Source organism: Pleuronectes platessa, chromosome 24 (assembly GCF_947347685.1).
Source record: "Pleuronectes platessa chromosome 24, fPlePla1.1, whole genome shotgun sequence".
Classification (NCBI taxonomy): Eukaryota; Metazoa; Chordata; class Actinopteri; order Pleuronectiformes; family Pleuronectidae; genus Pleuronectes; species Pleuronectes platessa.
Window position 1 is genome coordinate 11,260,776 of NC_070649.1, and position 15,000 is coordinate 11,275,775.

The 15,000-nt window shown below is 45.1% G+C and overlaps 11 non-coding genes and 3 pseudogenes across 11 annotated transcripts; all 14 read right to left on the reverse strand.

Annotated features, from left to right (window-relative positions):
• Positions 1 to 4,742: 4,742 nt before the first annotated feature.
• LOC128435938 (uncharacterized) lies at positions 4,743 to 4,851 on the reverse strand (annotated as a pseudogene).
• Positions 4,852 to 4,913: 62 nt separating this feature from the next.
• Positions 4,914 to 5,022, reverse strand: LOC128436058 (uncharacterized; annotated as a pseudogene).
• A 62-nt stretch (positions 5,023 to 5,084) lies between these two features.
• On the reverse strand, positions 5,085 to 5,203 carry LOC128432214 (5S ribosomal RNA). The gene has a single exon (XR_008334980.1). It is a non-coding gene; the product is annotated as a 5S ribosomal RNA (ribosomal RNA).
• Positions 5,204 to 5,265: 62 nt separating this feature from the next.
• LOC128433657 (5S ribosomal RNA) lies at positions 5,266 to 5,384 on the reverse strand. The gene has a single exon (XR_008336364.1). It is a non-coding gene; the product is annotated as a 5S ribosomal RNA (ribosomal RNA).
• Positions 5,385 to 5,445: 61 nt separating this feature from the next.
• LOC128435781 (uncharacterized) lies at positions 5,446 to 5,554 on the reverse strand (annotated as a pseudogene).
• Positions 5,555 to 7,752: 2,198 nt separating this feature from the next.
• On the reverse strand, positions 7,753 to 7,871 carry LOC128433988 (5S ribosomal RNA). The gene has a single exon (XR_008336689.1). It is a non-coding gene; the product is annotated as a 5S ribosomal RNA (ribosomal RNA).
• Positions 7,872 to 7,933: 62 nt separating this feature from the next.
• Positions 7,934 to 8,052, reverse strand: LOC128433999 (5S ribosomal RNA). Its single transcript, XR_008336700.1, has one exon. It is a non-coding gene; the product is annotated as a 5S ribosomal RNA (ribosomal RNA).
• A 62-nt stretch (positions 8,053 to 8,114) lies between these two features.
• On the reverse strand, positions 8,115 to 8,233 carry LOC128432357 (5S ribosomal RNA). Its single transcript, XR_008335121.1, has one exon. It is a non-coding gene; the product is annotated as a 5S ribosomal RNA (ribosomal RNA).
• Positions 8,234 to 8,860: 627 nt separating this feature from the next.
• Positions 8,861 to 8,979, reverse strand: LOC128432170 (5S ribosomal RNA). Its single transcript, XR_008334939.1, has one exon. It is a non-coding gene; the product is annotated as a 5S ribosomal RNA (ribosomal RNA).
• A 62-nt stretch (positions 8,980 to 9,041) lies between these two features.
• On the reverse strand, positions 9,042 to 9,160 carry LOC128432168 (5S ribosomal RNA). The gene has a single exon (XR_008334937.1). It is a non-coding gene; the product is annotated as a 5S ribosomal RNA (ribosomal RNA).
• Positions 9,161 to 9,222: 62 nt separating this feature from the next.
• Positions 9,223 to 9,341, reverse strand: LOC128434011 (5S ribosomal RNA). Its single transcript, XR_008336711.1, has one exon. It is a non-coding gene; the product is annotated as a 5S ribosomal RNA (ribosomal RNA).
• Positions 9,342 to 9,403: 62 nt separating this feature from the next.
• LOC128434022 (5S ribosomal RNA) lies at positions 9,404 to 9,522 on the reverse strand. Its single transcript, XR_008336722.1, has one exon. It is a non-coding gene; the product is annotated as a 5S ribosomal RNA (ribosomal RNA).
• Positions 9,523 to 9,584: 62 nt separating this feature from the next.
• LOC128432890 (5S ribosomal RNA) lies at positions 9,585 to 9,703 on the reverse strand. The gene has a single exon (XR_008335631.1). It is a non-coding gene; the product is annotated as a 5S ribosomal RNA (ribosomal RNA).
• A 61-nt stretch (positions 9,704 to 9,764) lies between these two features.
• Positions 9,765 to 9,883, reverse strand: LOC128434047 (5S ribosomal RNA). Its single transcript, XR_008336745.1, has one exon. It is a non-coding gene; the product is annotated as a 5S ribosomal RNA (ribosomal RNA).
• Between the last annotated feature and the right edge of the window lie 5,117 nt (positions 9,884 to 15,000).

Here is a 15,000-nt window from a genome sequence, read left to right on the forward strand (position 1 = left end):
ATTGCTTTCTTTATTTTCTCTATTACTCCTTTTGCTGTCCCCAACCATATTTCATCCCCATCCCTTCTTACTTCGTCCACAATCACCTGTGCTCCCATGAAGCCTGGTATATACTCATACACCATATCCTTTACCTTTCTTATCCCTGCCCTCCATATCACCCTGTTGAAAATAGTTTCTCCCTCTTCCAGAATTTTTGGGTTTAAAAACACTGGTTGCTCCCATACCTGCCTCACATTCTTGCATTCATACTTCACTCCTCTCACAAACTCTCCCCACGCTCCAAGCATCTCTTTGTATATTTCAGTCGCACCATCCATCATTCCTTTTTTTAGTACCATGTACACTCCACTCTCTCCACATCCACCACATTTATTTATTGCATCACTCAAAAACACCTTCCACACTTGATCCCTGTTATCTTTTAAGTATCTTACCATCATTTTTACCCTGAGTGCTTTCTTTTTCCCTTCTAAATTCACTAGTTTTAGTCCCCCGTCCTCATACTCATTTTCTAGCACTTCCCTTGCCACTCTAACTCCCCTCCCCTCCCACAAAAAATTGTTTACCATCCCTTCCACCTCTTTCATCACTTTCTCTGGCACATCCATCACATTCATCACATATACCAGCCTACTCATTATGAGCGAATTCACCACTATCACCTTCCCTTTTAGTTTTAATCTTCTTTTTTTCCAGAATCCTAATGTCTTCCTGATACTGTTCACTATCCCTTCGTATTGCCTATCCCTCCCTTCCTTTCCTTTAATTCCTAAATTCACTCCTAACACCTTGAAATAGTCTTTGTTTTCCCTCAATCCTGTCTCTCCTGTCCCTTCTCCTCTTTCTCCAAAATGCATTATTTCTGATTTTTCTCTGTTTACTCGTGCTCCTGATGCCCTGCCATACTGCTCTACGCTTTGTAGTACCTCTTCTACGCTTTCCCTATCTCTTACTGTCACCGTTGTGTCGTCTGCGTACTGGTAAAGTGTGCTCTCCTGTCCCCCTGGTAACCCTATGCCCCTAATCTTCTTGTTTTGCATGATGAGTGCCGCCAACGGCTCTGCCGATAGTGCATATAGCAACGCTGATAGCGGACATCCCTGCCTCACTGATCTTTCTAATCTGATTTCATTTGTTATTGTCCCATTAACTTTTATCCTACTGGCTGCTCCCTCGTATAATCTCCCAACCCATCCTATCATCCTCTCCCCAAATCCCACCTTCTCTAATACTTTGTATAAATACCCGTGATCTACCCTATCAAATGCTTTGTTCAGATCTAAACTAACTACTATCCCTTCACTATTCTCCCTCATGTATGTTATTGTGTCCCTAATACTACTTACTGTGTCCGCTATGTCTCTCCCTGGTATACTATATGCTTGTGTTCTTCCCACCACCGTCCCTATCACTTCCTTCATCCTATTTGCTAACACCTTTGCTAGTATTTTGTAATCTCCATTTAACACCGTGAGTGGTCTGTAGTTTTCCAGTTTATCCCTGTTCCCTTTTTTGTAAATTATGCTAACTAATCCTGTTGTCATACTGTGCGGCATTCCTCCCTTCCCCTCTATATCCCTGAATAGCTTCTCTAACACTGGCGCTAGTTCTACTCTGAATTCTATATAAAATTCCCCTATTATCCCATCTATCCCTGGACTTTTATTTCTCCCTAACCCATTTATTGCTATCTCTATCTCACCTTTACTGATCTCTCCCTCACACATTTCTCTATCCTCATCACTCAATTTAGCCTCTATCTTGTTTATGACTTCCCTGCTACTCTCATCATCTACCTCCTCTTTCCTGTATAGCTGTCTATAAAATTCTTCTATTCTTTCAACTATCCCTACAAAGTCAGTTCTTTTTTCACCTCTCTTTCCTTCTACTCGCTCAAAATAATTTTTCTCCTGCCTTGCTTTTTCTAGCCCTAAGAAATAACCTGTACATTTTTCTCCCTCTATTGCATACTTCGCTCTACTTCTTATTATTGCTCCTTTACATTTCCACTGTTCTATTTCTTTCAGTTCATCTTTCTTCCTTATATATCCCTCGATATCATAATTACCCCCTTCCCCTGCTTTCTTCTCTTCTCTCTCTACCTCCTCTTTTAATTTGTTTTCCCTCTCTCTCTCTTTCTTTCCCCTGCTCCTACTGTGTTTTTTGCTCATATTCCTTATCCCCTCTTTTAACCTCTCCCACCACCTCCCTGTGTCTTCCTCATACATACTGTCACTCATCTCCCACCTTATATACTCTTTCACTTCTTTATTATATTTTTCATTTTTAAGCAACTGTCCATTCATGCACCACACTCCCCCTCCTCTCCTCTTTGTTTCCCCCCCTATTGTAAATTTTAACATCTTATGGTCACTGTACGTTGTAGTTTTGTATTCTATCCCTTTTATCCTGTCTGCTATGCTTTTAGTGCTTAATAATAAATCTATCCTACTTTGTTTTATTTCCCCTTTTACCCTTTGTATTCTTGAATACTCCCTCCCCTCTGGATTCCTATCTCTCCATACATCATTCATTCCTTTCATACTTTTAACTTTTTCTAATGCCTCCCTTGTTGTGTCATTTTTAAAGTGCATGTTTGCTGATACATCCAGTTTCCCACACCACACATTAAAGTCGCCCACAATCATACAGTTGTCATCACACATCATTCCCATCCTTTCAAACATCACCTTTCTTTCTTTCTCCTCATTCGGCACATACACATTCACCAGCTTCATTCCCTCATTCATATATTCGAATTTGATCCCTATAACCCTCCCCTCTCCCTCATCTTCACACCTTCTCACATTCCCTATCACTCCTTTTTTTGTTAATATTGCTACACCCCTTGCATTCCCTTCCCCATTATTTGCATACACATCTCCTCTCCATTCATCCTCCACCTCTTTCATACATCTCTCATCCCAGTGTGTTTCCTGTATGCATATTATATCATAGTTACTCTCTCCATAGATCTGATGTCTTTTGATTTTATTTTTTAGCCCCCTTGCATTTATTGAAATAATTGTTAACATTATAAGCAGTATTTTTGTTTTCATTTTTTGTTCTTGCTCTTACTTTTCTTGCTAATCCTCTTGTGCCTCTCGGTGTTCTGTCTCTTCCTTATTAGACTAATTTCCTCCAATAACTCCATGTCAGTCTCGGATCCTACCGTTTGTGACGTGTGGGTGTCCTCTCCAGACCCGGTGGGAGTTACTCCACTTTGCACTTCTCTCCTCTCTTCCGTCTTCTCATCACCGTGCTGCATCCTTTCCTTTGCCTCCAGGTCTGCATTCTCCACTCCGCCTCTCCGTCCGTCAGTCGAGCCCTTCTCCTCCGTCCTCACCGTCTGCGCATCTCTACTCCCCTCTGCAGCCGCCGCCGCGTCATTCCTTCGACCTCTCTCCTTGCTCGACTGCCGCTCTAGTTTCTCCTCTCTGCCCTTCTCCCCTTTGGTCGTCTCCGTCTGCGCCCGCTCTCCATCCCGCACGTCCGCGACTATCTTCATTGTGTCCTCCTCCCTTTCCCTCTCCTCTCGCAGCCCCCCTCTCGTCCCTGCCATAGTAACCTCTCCCTGTACGTGTTCCTCCTCTATGCTTTCCATACCCACCGAGTCACCCTCCTCACTGCTCTCACTTTCGCTCCCCTCCTCACTCCCATTCACCTCCTCCCCCTTCCCTTCTTCGGTCTCACTCCTATTGCACCTGCACTCATCCGTCCGGTTCCTGCATAGATCACATTTTTTTACATCTTTGCCGCATTCCCTGGCGAAGTGCCCCTGTACTCCACACCTGTGACATTGAAACTCAGGGCACTCTCTCATCAGGTGCCCCGGCTGAATACACATCCTGCACACTCTTGCCTGCTTATCGTGAATCACCCTGAAATATTCTGCCCCTAGCGCTGTGCTGAATTTAGCCGAGTACGGCAGTGATTGAACTTGATTATTAAATTTAACTTTGAGGAACCGTGTCCCATCCGCAACATTTGTCCCAGGCCACATCCTCCTCTTAATCGGGGACGCAGCCGACACACCCCAGGTCCGTAGCTTCTCCAGTATTTCCTGGTCCTCAACATAAAATGGCAGGTTCATAAACGACACCACCAGCTCGTCATTGACAATCTCCCTGGCATGCACCCTGGTTTCACCCATCTTGAACCCCTCCATCAGCCTTTCTTTGCCTCTTGGGTGGCTCATTGTCATTTCAAATTTGTTTTCGGTCAAGAACCTGCAGCCCAGCAGCCCACCGCACAATTCGCGCACACACCTCATCAGATCCATCGCCGTTGTCACGCTCTCACCCTCTGCCTCAACCACCACAGTTAGCTTTCTCCCATCTCTTAACACTTCTGTGCTTTGTTTGTTCAGCATTGTGTAATTATTTACCTCCTTGCTCTCTCCGCTGAGGACAGCATCGCTGCCGCCTTGCTCCTTTTTCCCTTCCGCCATTTCGGCCAGCATCGGGCCCCCCGTACAGTGCGTCACTGCCACGGGGGAACACGTAATGTCAACAAAACAATCTCAACTCTATTGTCCGGTTGGATTGATTCAAACTGTGAATATGCTCCGGTAGGAAAAGACTTTAATGACCTTCTCCTGGTAATCCGCTGCCGTGTTGCCGTCGCGCTCTGATGACCTCGTCTCAGTGGTGCGTTCTGGTTGGTGTGGCCGTAAGCGAATGAAGCCACCCACTGAGCCTTATTTATACATGTAAATACGACAGGTAAAAGCGGAAAAAAGCTTACAGCACCTGGTATTCCCAGGCAGTCTCCCATCCAAGTACTAACCAGGCCCGACCCTGCTTAGCTTCCGAGATCAGACGTATTCAGGTTGGTGTGGCCGTAAGCGAATGAAGCCACCCACTGAGCCTTATTTATACATGTAAATACGTCAGGTAAAAGCGGAAAAAAGCTTACAGCACCTGGTATTCCCAGGCAGTCTCCCATCCAAGTACTAACCAGGCCCGACCCTGCTTAGCTTCCGAGATCAGACGTATTCAGGTTGGTGTGGCAGTAAGCGAATGAAGCCACCCACTGAGCCTTATTTATACATGTAAATACGTCAGGTAAAAGCGGAAAAAAGCTTACAGCACCTGGTATTCCCAGGCAGTCCCCCATCCAAGTACTAACCAGGCCCGACCCTGCTTAGCTTCCGAGATCAGACGAGATCGGGCGTATTCAGGTTGGTGTGGCCGTAAGCGAATGAAGCCACCCACTGAGCCTTATTTATACATGTAAATACGTCAGGTAAAAGCGGAAAAAAGCTTACAGCACCTGGTATTCCCAGGCAGTCTCCCACCCCAGTACTAACCAGGCCCGACCCTGCTTAGCTTCCGAGATCAGACGAGATCGGGCTTATTCAGGTTGGTGTGGCCGTAAGCGAATGAAGCCACTCACTGAGCCTTATTTATACATGTAAATACGTCAGGTAAAAGTGGAAAAAGCTTACAGCACCTGGTATTGCCAGGCAGTCTCCCATCCAAGTACTAACCAGGCCCGACCCTGCTTAGCTTCCGAGATCGGGTGTATTCAGGTTGGTGTGGCCGTAAGCAAATGAAGCCACCCACTGAGCCTTATTTATACATGTAAATACGTCAGGTAAAAGCGGAAAAAAGCTTACAGCACCTGGTATTCCCAGGCAGTCTCCCATCCAAGTACTAACCAGGCCCGACCCTGCTTAGCTTCCGAGATCAGACGAGATCGGGCGTATTTTTTTTTTTTTTTTTTTTTTATTATCAAAAATACCAATTTATATATACAAACGACATTCATCTGTAAATATTTACACAAAACAATGACATACACACAGGAATCACATTCATGTTAAGGGATAACAAAACTCAAAAAATGATAAAAAAGAAAGAAAAATAAATCACTTAATAATAACACGTGCGCCTGATAAACATAGAGGCACACCCAGAAATTAAATGCTAGTTTCCCTTCCGATGTTACAGATATAAAGCCACACCCGTCAATAAAACATTCAGCAAAGTCCTCAGCACCATATTTAAAGATCAAACCCACATTTCTCCTGACAACCGATTTCCAGAGATGCTCGATTGTTCATACCTTCCGCTCTTTTGGCTCCCTTTTGTCCCTCTTTTTTCTCATTCTCTTCCTGCTGGCTTTCACCGCCTCGTAGTCCATCGACTCTCCTTCTCCCGATGTTCTTGTCTCCACCACCTCCATGCTCGAATCGTCTGGCTCCTTAGGTGAAGCAGTCGCAGCAGCAGCAGCAGCAGCAGCAGCAGCAGCAGCAGCCCCGCCGTCCCCTGGAGCCTCACTGCAATCCGGGGCCTCCACCTCTCCTGGTCGGTCGCCTCTTCGTTCACTCGCCCGGGCTGAGGGAGTTTTGGGTGCTTTGCTAGCACCTTCCTCCATACTTTGCCCGGATGCTCCTCCCGTCATGCAACCCGTCTCACCGGACACTCCATCCGCACTGCTGCCGATGGTGGATGGGGTAATTTCACCCCCGCTGGCAGCTCCGGTGTCCTCGTCCTGCTGTCGTTGCTCCTCCTCGGACCAGGAAACGCGCTCGTCGCCGCCGGCTGGCTCCGCGTCCACCGTCCTCTCCTCTCCGCGCCTCCCCCCCTGTAAGTCACACTCCCTAGCATAGTGTCCCTGGCGCTTGCATTTATAACAGGTGAAGTCTGGGCATTCTCTTAAAATATGTCCTGGCTGGATGCACAGCCTGCAGACCTTCACCTGCCTGTCATGAATTACACGGAAGTACTCCCCTCCGTCTAGTGTCTCGAACTTTGCTGAGTAGGGCAGCGACTGTACAAGTTCAGTAAATTGTACTTTACAGAACCTTGTCCCGTCCACCACGTCTGTCCCAGGCCAATTCCTTCTTTTGATGGGCGAAATCGCCCTCACGCCCCACGTTGAGAGTTTCTGCCTAATTTCAGCATCAGTGATATAAGATGGCAAGTTTAGAAATGAAACAACAATTTCATTGCTGCGAACTTCCTTGGCAGTCACCCGAGTGTTTTCGATTTTGAAGCCATCTAATAACCTTTTCTTGCCCTTTCCCTCCTGCATGGTGATCTCGTAAGTGTTCATACTTTTGACCCTGCATGCCAGAACAATCCCACACTTTTCCTTGATTTCCCGCAACAGTTCCATCATGGTAATGTAATCCTCACCGACGGGCTCTACAATCAATGTCAGCTCCTTTTTATAGCCACAATCACCCTCACTTTCTCCCTGTCTCTCTTTATCTCTCCTACCATTCGCCATGTTTGCTTTATCAATAGGCCTAATTACGGAATTGATCTCCTGGGTTATTCCTTTCTCGCTGGCTTCAATATTTCCAGAATCATTCTCCCGTTCTACATGTGCCAAACTGTCCTTAACTTCCATGTTTTCCTTCACAAGTTCTTCCCCCCAATCACTAGAAGCATAATCAAACTCGGGTTCTGCATTAATCAAAGTGGCCTTACCTTCTATTTTGTCATTTATCAAATTATCCATCCAATCACAGAAAGTATGAAACAATCCCCCAAACAGCCAGGCTGCAGGGGAAATGAATCACACATAAAACTATCACAAATGCACCTTATGCCTCACAAGCACACGCGGTCCCAACAAACACTCGACTGCTCTCTGCTCTCTGCTCACTTCCTGCTTGCACACCTGAACGGGATCAGACGAGATCGGGCGTGTTCAGGGTGGTATGGCCGTAAGCGAATGAAGCCACCCACTGAGCCTTATTTATACATGTAAATACGTCAGGTAAAAGCGGAAAAAAGCTTACAGCACCTGGTATTCCCAGGCAGTCTCCCATCCAAGTACTAACCAGGCCCGACCCTGCTTAGCTTCCGAGATCAGACGAGATCGGGCGTATTCAGGTTGGTGTGGCCGTAAGCGAATGAAGCCACCCACTGAGCCTTATTTATACATGTAAATAATTCAGGTAAAAGCGGAAAAAAGCTTACAGCACCTGGTATTCCCAGGCAGTCTCCCATCCAAGTACTAACCAGGCCCGACCCTGCTTAGCTTCCGAGATCAGACGAGATCGGGCGTATTCAGGTTGGTGTGGCCGTAAGCGAATGAAGCCACCCACTGAGCCTTATTTATACATGTAAATACGTCAGGTAAAAGCGGAAAAAAGCTTACAGCACCTGGTATTCCCAGGCAGTCTCCCATCCAAGTACTAACCAGGCCCGACCCTGCTTATCTTCCGAGATCAGACGAGATCGGGCGTATTCAGGCTGGTGTGGCCGTAAGCGAATGAAGCCACCCACTGAGCCTTATTTATACATGTAAATACGTCAGGTTGTTACGGACCTATAAGAAATGGCTCGTGAGGCCCGGAACACATCAAATAAACGAATCAGAAACAACTGTTGCCACTAAATAATAACAAATGTTTATTGGTTGAAACAAACAAATATTTAGAAAGGCAACAAACCAAAAGGGTTGGAGGTTCCCGGCCAAAACAAACAAAAGAGAGGGGAACACTGAGCCAGCCATCGGCCGTCGAAGTCAGTGTTCACCCCCCGAACTAAGTCTGCCTAAATAACCCACTACCTAAATGAAAGAAAAAGGTTATCCGAAAACAGGACTACCGGGAACCCCCGAACCAACTACCAACATAACAAAAACTCAAAAGGACTTCTGGCATGGGGGAAACCGGAGCCTCGGTCTCCTCACCCGTTCACCTGCATGGAAGAATAGAGAGCGAGAAAGAAATTCACAGCCTCCTTAAGTCAGCTCCAGCTGACGAGGTAATGAGTCTCACCTGAGGACTGGCTGCGTGGAGAGAGAGAGAAAGGTGCAGAGAGAGGCACAAACACACATTCTCACACAGAGCCCCACCTCCTGGCCACACGTAACACAGGTAAAAGCGGAAAAAAGCTTACAGCACCTGGTATTCCCAGGAAGTCTCCCATCCAAGTACTAACCAGGCCCGACCCTGCTTAGCTTCCGAGATCAGACGAGATCGGGCGTATTCAGGTTGGTGTGGCCGTAAGCGAATGAAGCCACCCACTGAGCCTTATTTATACATGTAAATACGTCAGGTAAAAGCGGAAAAAAGCTTACAGCACCTGGTATTCCCAGGCAGTCTCCCATCCAAGTACTAACCAGGCCCAACCCTGCTTAGCTTCCGAGATCAGACGAGATCGGGGGTATTCAGGTTGGTGTGGCCGTAAGCGAATGAAGCCACCCACTGAGCCTTATTTATACATGTAAATACGTCAGGTAAAAGCGGAAAAAAGCTTACAGCACCTGGTATTCCCAGGCAGTCTCCCATCCAAGTACTAACCAGGCCCGACCCTGCTTAGCTTCCGAGATCAGACGAGATCGGGCGTATTCAGGTTGGTGTGGCCGTAAGCGAATGAAGCCACCCACTGAGCCTTATTTATACATGTAAGTACGTCAGGTAAAAGCGGAAAAAAGCTTACAGCACCTGGTATTCCCAGGCAGTCTCCCATCCAAGTACTAACCAGGCCCGACCCTGCTTAGCTTCCGAGATCAGACGAGATCGGGCGTATTCAGGTTGGTGTGGCCGTAAGCGAATGACGCCACCCACTGAGCCTTATTTATACATGTAAATACGTCAGGTAAAAGCGGAAAAAAGCTTACAGCACCTGGTATTCCCAGGCAGTCTCCCATCCAAGTACTAACCAGGCCCGACCCTGCTTAGCTTCCGAGATCAGACGAGATCGGGCGTATTCAGGTTAGTGTGGCTGTAAGCGAATGAAGCCACCCACTGAGCCTTATTTATACATGTAAATACGTCAAGTAAAAGTGGAAAAAGCTTACAGCACGTGGTATTCCCAGGCAGTCTCCCATCCAAGTACTAACCAGGCCCGACCCTGCTTAGCTTCCGAGATCAGACGAGATCGGGCGTATTCAGGTTGGTGTGGCCGTAAGCTAATGAAGCCACCCACTGAGCCTTCTTTATACATGTAAATACGTCAGGTAAAATTGGAAAAAAGCTTACAGCTCCTGGTATTCCCAGGCAGTCTACCATCCAAGTACTAACCAGGCCCGACCCTGCTTAGCTTCCGAGATCAGACGAGATCGGGCGTATTTTTTTTTTTTTTTTTTTTTTTTTTTTTATTATCAAAAATATTTTGCATTACATTTTATGCATATTTATGTACATTACATTTTAACACATTTTGTGATATGTCATCCCCTTCCCAGTCCTGTACATTATGCATATTATTTTCCACAGAAAACACACAAATCAATAAATTATTAAAATCAAAATCAAATCCTAAAAAAAAAAAAAAAAAAACACATCCCTTTCAACCAAAATTCATTCTTACCTCATTCACATCTCCTTTTTCTATTTCAATAAAAGTACTTCCATCCACAAAACCTTTTCTGAACTCGTTTTCTTCAATATAGCCCCATCTCTGTCTCACGTCTCTTTCTGTTAAGTTTTTAAACACAGTCCACACATCACATTTTCTTTTCTCATAGTGAGCTGTGTTCCTTCTTATTTTCAGTGCATATCTAGCATGGCTCAGCACATAGTTCATTAGGTTCACATTGCATCCATTCTGACTTTCATTCACACCAAACAGCCACAGCTTCTTCCATTCCATTCTTTCTGCCCATTTCCCTTTCCAACATTTATTTATTAACATCTTTATTTTTTCAAAATATCCCCTTAGTTCTTTACATTCAACAAACTCATGCATACATGTTTCCACTTCCTCACCACATACATCGCACTCCTTCCCCACATTGCAGTCAAACTTACTTATTATTAGATTATTAAAAATCCGGTTGTGCCTTAACATGAAATCAAAATGCTCGCATTCGATGCTATTCCCTTTCACTCTCAGATTCTCCCATATGCTCTCTTCATCCATTCCTTTCATAACTCTGCTCCACACTTTCTCTGCAGCCGGTCTCCTTATCTCTTTCCCTCTCATACATTTATAAAACACTCTGGTTTTCACATTAGCCAGTGTCACCTTGCATTCTCCTTCTCCCACATACATCTCTATTTTATCTTCCCCCCTCTCCTCATTCTCTCTCTCAATCATTTCCTTCCATTCTTTAGGCATTGCTTTCTTTATTTTCTCTATTACTCCTTTTGCTGTCCCCAACCATATTTCATCCCCATCCCTTCTTACTTCGTCCACAATCACCTGTGCTCCCATGAAGCCTGGTATATACTCATACACCATATCCTTTACCTTTCTTATCCCTGCCCTCCATATCACCCTGTTGAAAATAGTTTCTCCCTCTTCCAGAATTTTTGGGTTTAAAAACACTGGTTGCTCCCATACCTGCCTCACATTCTTGCATTCATACTTCACTCCTCTCACAAACTCTCCCCACGCTCCAAGCATCTCTTTGTATATTTCAGTCGCACCATCCATCATTCCTTTTTTTAGTACCATGTACACTCCACTCTCTCCACATCCACCACATTTATTTATTGCATCACTCAAAAACACCTTCCACACTTGATCCCTGTTATCTTTTAAGTATCTTACCATCATTTTTACCCTGAGTGCTTTCTTTTTCCCTTCTAAATTCACTAGTTTTAGTCCCCCGTCCTCATACTCATTTTCTAGCACTTCCCTTGCCACTCTAACTCCCCTCCCCTCCCACAAAAAATTGTTTACCATCCCTTCCACCTCTTTCATCACTTTCTCTGGCACATCCATCACATTCATCACATATACCAGCCTACTCATTATGAGCGAATTCACCACTATCACCTTCCCTTTTAGTTTTAATCTTCTTTTTTTCCAGAATCCTAATGTCTTCCTGATACTGTTCACTATCCCTTCGTATTGCCTATCCCTCCCTTCCTTTCCTTTAATTCCTAAATTCACTCCTAACACCTTGAAATAGTCTTTGTTTTCCCTCAATCCTGTCTCTCCTGTCCCTTCTCCTCTTTCTCCAAAATGCATTATTTCTGATTTTTCTCTGTTTACTCGTGCTCCTGATGCCCTGCCATACTGCTCTACGCTTTGTAGTACCTCTTCTACGCTTTCCCTATCTCTTACTGTCACCGTTGTGTCGTCTGCGTACTGGTAAAGTGTGCTCTCCTGTCCCCCTGGTAACCCTATGCCCCTAATCTTCTTGTTTTGCATGATGAGTGCCGCCAACGGCTCTGCCGATAGTGCATATAGCAACGCTGATAGCGGACATCCCTGCCTCACTGATCTTTCTAATCTGATTTCATTTGTTATTGTCCCATTAACTTTTATCCTACTGGCTGCTCCCTCGTATAATCTCCCAACCCATCCTATCATCCTCTCCCCAAATCCCACCTTCTCTAATACTTTGTATAAATACCCGTGATCTACCCTATCAAATGCTTTGTTCAGATCTAAACTAACTACTATCCCTTCACTATTCTCCCTCATGTATGTTATTGTGTCCCTAATACTACTTACTGTGTCCGCTATGTCTCTCCCTGGTATACTATATGCTTGTGTTCTTCCCACCACCGTCCCTATCACTTCCTTCATCCTATTTGCTAACACCTTTGCTAGTATTTTGTAATCTCCATTTAACACCGTGAGTGGTCTGTAGTTTTCCAGTTTATCCCTGTTCCCTTTTTTGTAAATTATGCTAACTAATCCTGTTGTCATACTGTGCGGCATTCCTCCCTTCCCCTCTATATCCCTGAATAGCTTCTCTAACACTGGCGCTAGTTCTACTCTGAATTCTATATAAAATTCCCCTATTATCCCATCTATCCCTGGACTTTTATTTCTCCCTAACCCATTTATTGCTATCTCTATCTCACCTTTACTGATCTCTCCCTCACACATTTCTCTATCCTCATCACTCAATTTAGCCTCTATCTTGTTTATGACTTCCCTGCTACTCTCATCATCTACCTCCTCTTTCCTGTATAGCTGTCTATAAAATTCTTCTATTCTTTCAACTATCCCTACAAAGTCAGTTATTTTTTCACCTCTCTTTCCTTCTACTCGCTCAAAATAATTTTTCTCCTGCCTTGCTTTTTCTAGCCCTAAGAAATAACCTGTACATTTTTCTCCCTCTATTGCATACTTCGCTCTACTTCTTATTATTGCTCCTTTACATTTCCACTGTTCTATTTCTTTCAGTTCATCTTTCTTCCTTATATATCCCTCGATATCATAATTACCCCCTTCCCCTGCTTTCTTCTCTTCTCTCTCTACCTCCTCTTTTAATTTGTTTTCCCTCTCTCTCTCTTTCTTTCCCCTGCTCCTACTGTGTTTTTTGCTCATATTCCTTATCCCCTCTTTTAACCTCTCCCACCACCTCCCTGTGTCTTCCTCATACATACTGTCACTCATCTCCCACCTTATATACTCTTTCACTTCTTTATTATATTTTTCATTTTTAAGCAACTGTCCATTCATGCACCACACTCCCCCTCCTCTCCTCTTTGTTTCCCCCCCTATTGTAAATTTTAACATCTTATGGTCACTGTACGTTGTAGTTTTGTATTCTATCCCTTTTATCCTGTCTGCTATGCTTTTAGTGCTTAATAATAAATCTATCCTACTTTGTTTTATTTCCCCTTTTACCCTTTGTATTCTTGAATACTCCCTCCCCTCTGGATTCCTATCTCTCCATACATCATTCATTCCTTTCATACTTTTAACTTTTTCTAATGCCTCCCTTGTTGTGTCATTTTTAAAGTGCATGTTTGCTGATACATCCAGTTTCCCACACCACACATTAAAGTCGCCCACAATCATACAGTTGTCTTCACACATCATTCCCATCCTTTCAAACATCACCTTTCTTTCTTTCTCCTCATTCGGCACATACACATTCACCAGCTTCATTCCCTCATTCATATATTCGAATTTGATCCCTATAACCCTCCCCTCTCCCTCATCTTCACACCTTCTCACATTCCCTATCACTCCTTTTTTTGTTAATATTGCTACACCCCTTGCATTCCCTTCCCCATTATTTGCATACACATCTCCTCTCCATTCATCCTCCACCTCTTTCATACATCTCTCATCCCAGTGTGTTTCCTGTATGCATATTATATCATAGTTACTCTCTCCATAGATCTGATGTCTTTTGATTTTATTTTTTAGCCCCCTTGCATTTATTGAAATAATTGTTAACATTATAAGCAGTATTTTTGTTTTCATTTTTTGTTCTTGCTCTTACTTTTCTTGCTAATCCTCTTGTGCCTCTCGGTGTTCTGTCTCTTCCTTATTAGACTAATTTCCTCCAATAACTCCATGTCAGTCTCGGATCCTACCGTTTGTGACGTGTGGGTGTCCTCTCCAGACCCGGTGGGAGTTACTCCACTTTGCACTTCTCTCCTCTCTTCCGTCTTCTCATCACCGTGCTGCATCCTTTCCTTTGCCTCCAGGTCTGCATTCTCCACTCCGCCTCTCCGTCCGTCAGTCGAGCCCTTCTCCTCCGTCCTCACCGTCTGCGCATCTCTACTCCCCTCTGCAGCCGCCGCCGCGTCATTCCTTCGACCTCTCTCCTTGCTCGACTGCCGCTCTAGTTTCTCCTCTCTGCCCCTCTCCCCTTTGGTCGTCTCCGTCTGCGCCCGCTCTCCATCCCGCACGTCCGCAACTATCTTCATTGTGTCCTCCTCCCTTTCCCTCTCCTCTCGCAGCCCCCCTCTCGTCCCTGCCATAGTAACCTCTCCCTGTACGTGTTCCTCCTCTATGCTTTCCATACCCACCGAGTCACCCTCCTCACTGCTCTCACTTTCGCTCCCCTCCTCACTCCCATTCACCTCCTCCCCCTTCCCTTCTTCGGTCTCACTCCTATTGCACCTGCACTCATCCGTCCGGTTCCTGCATAGATCACATTTTTTTACATCTTTGCCGCATTCCCTGGCGAAGTGCCCCTGTACTCCACACCTGTGACATTGAAACTCAGGGCACTCTCTCATCAGGTGCCCCGGCTGAATACACATCCTGCACACTCTTGCCTGCTTATCGTGAATCACCCTGAAATATTCTGCCCCTGGCGCTGTGCTGAATTTAGCCGAGTACGGCAGTGATTGAACTTGATTATTAAATTTAACTTTGAGGA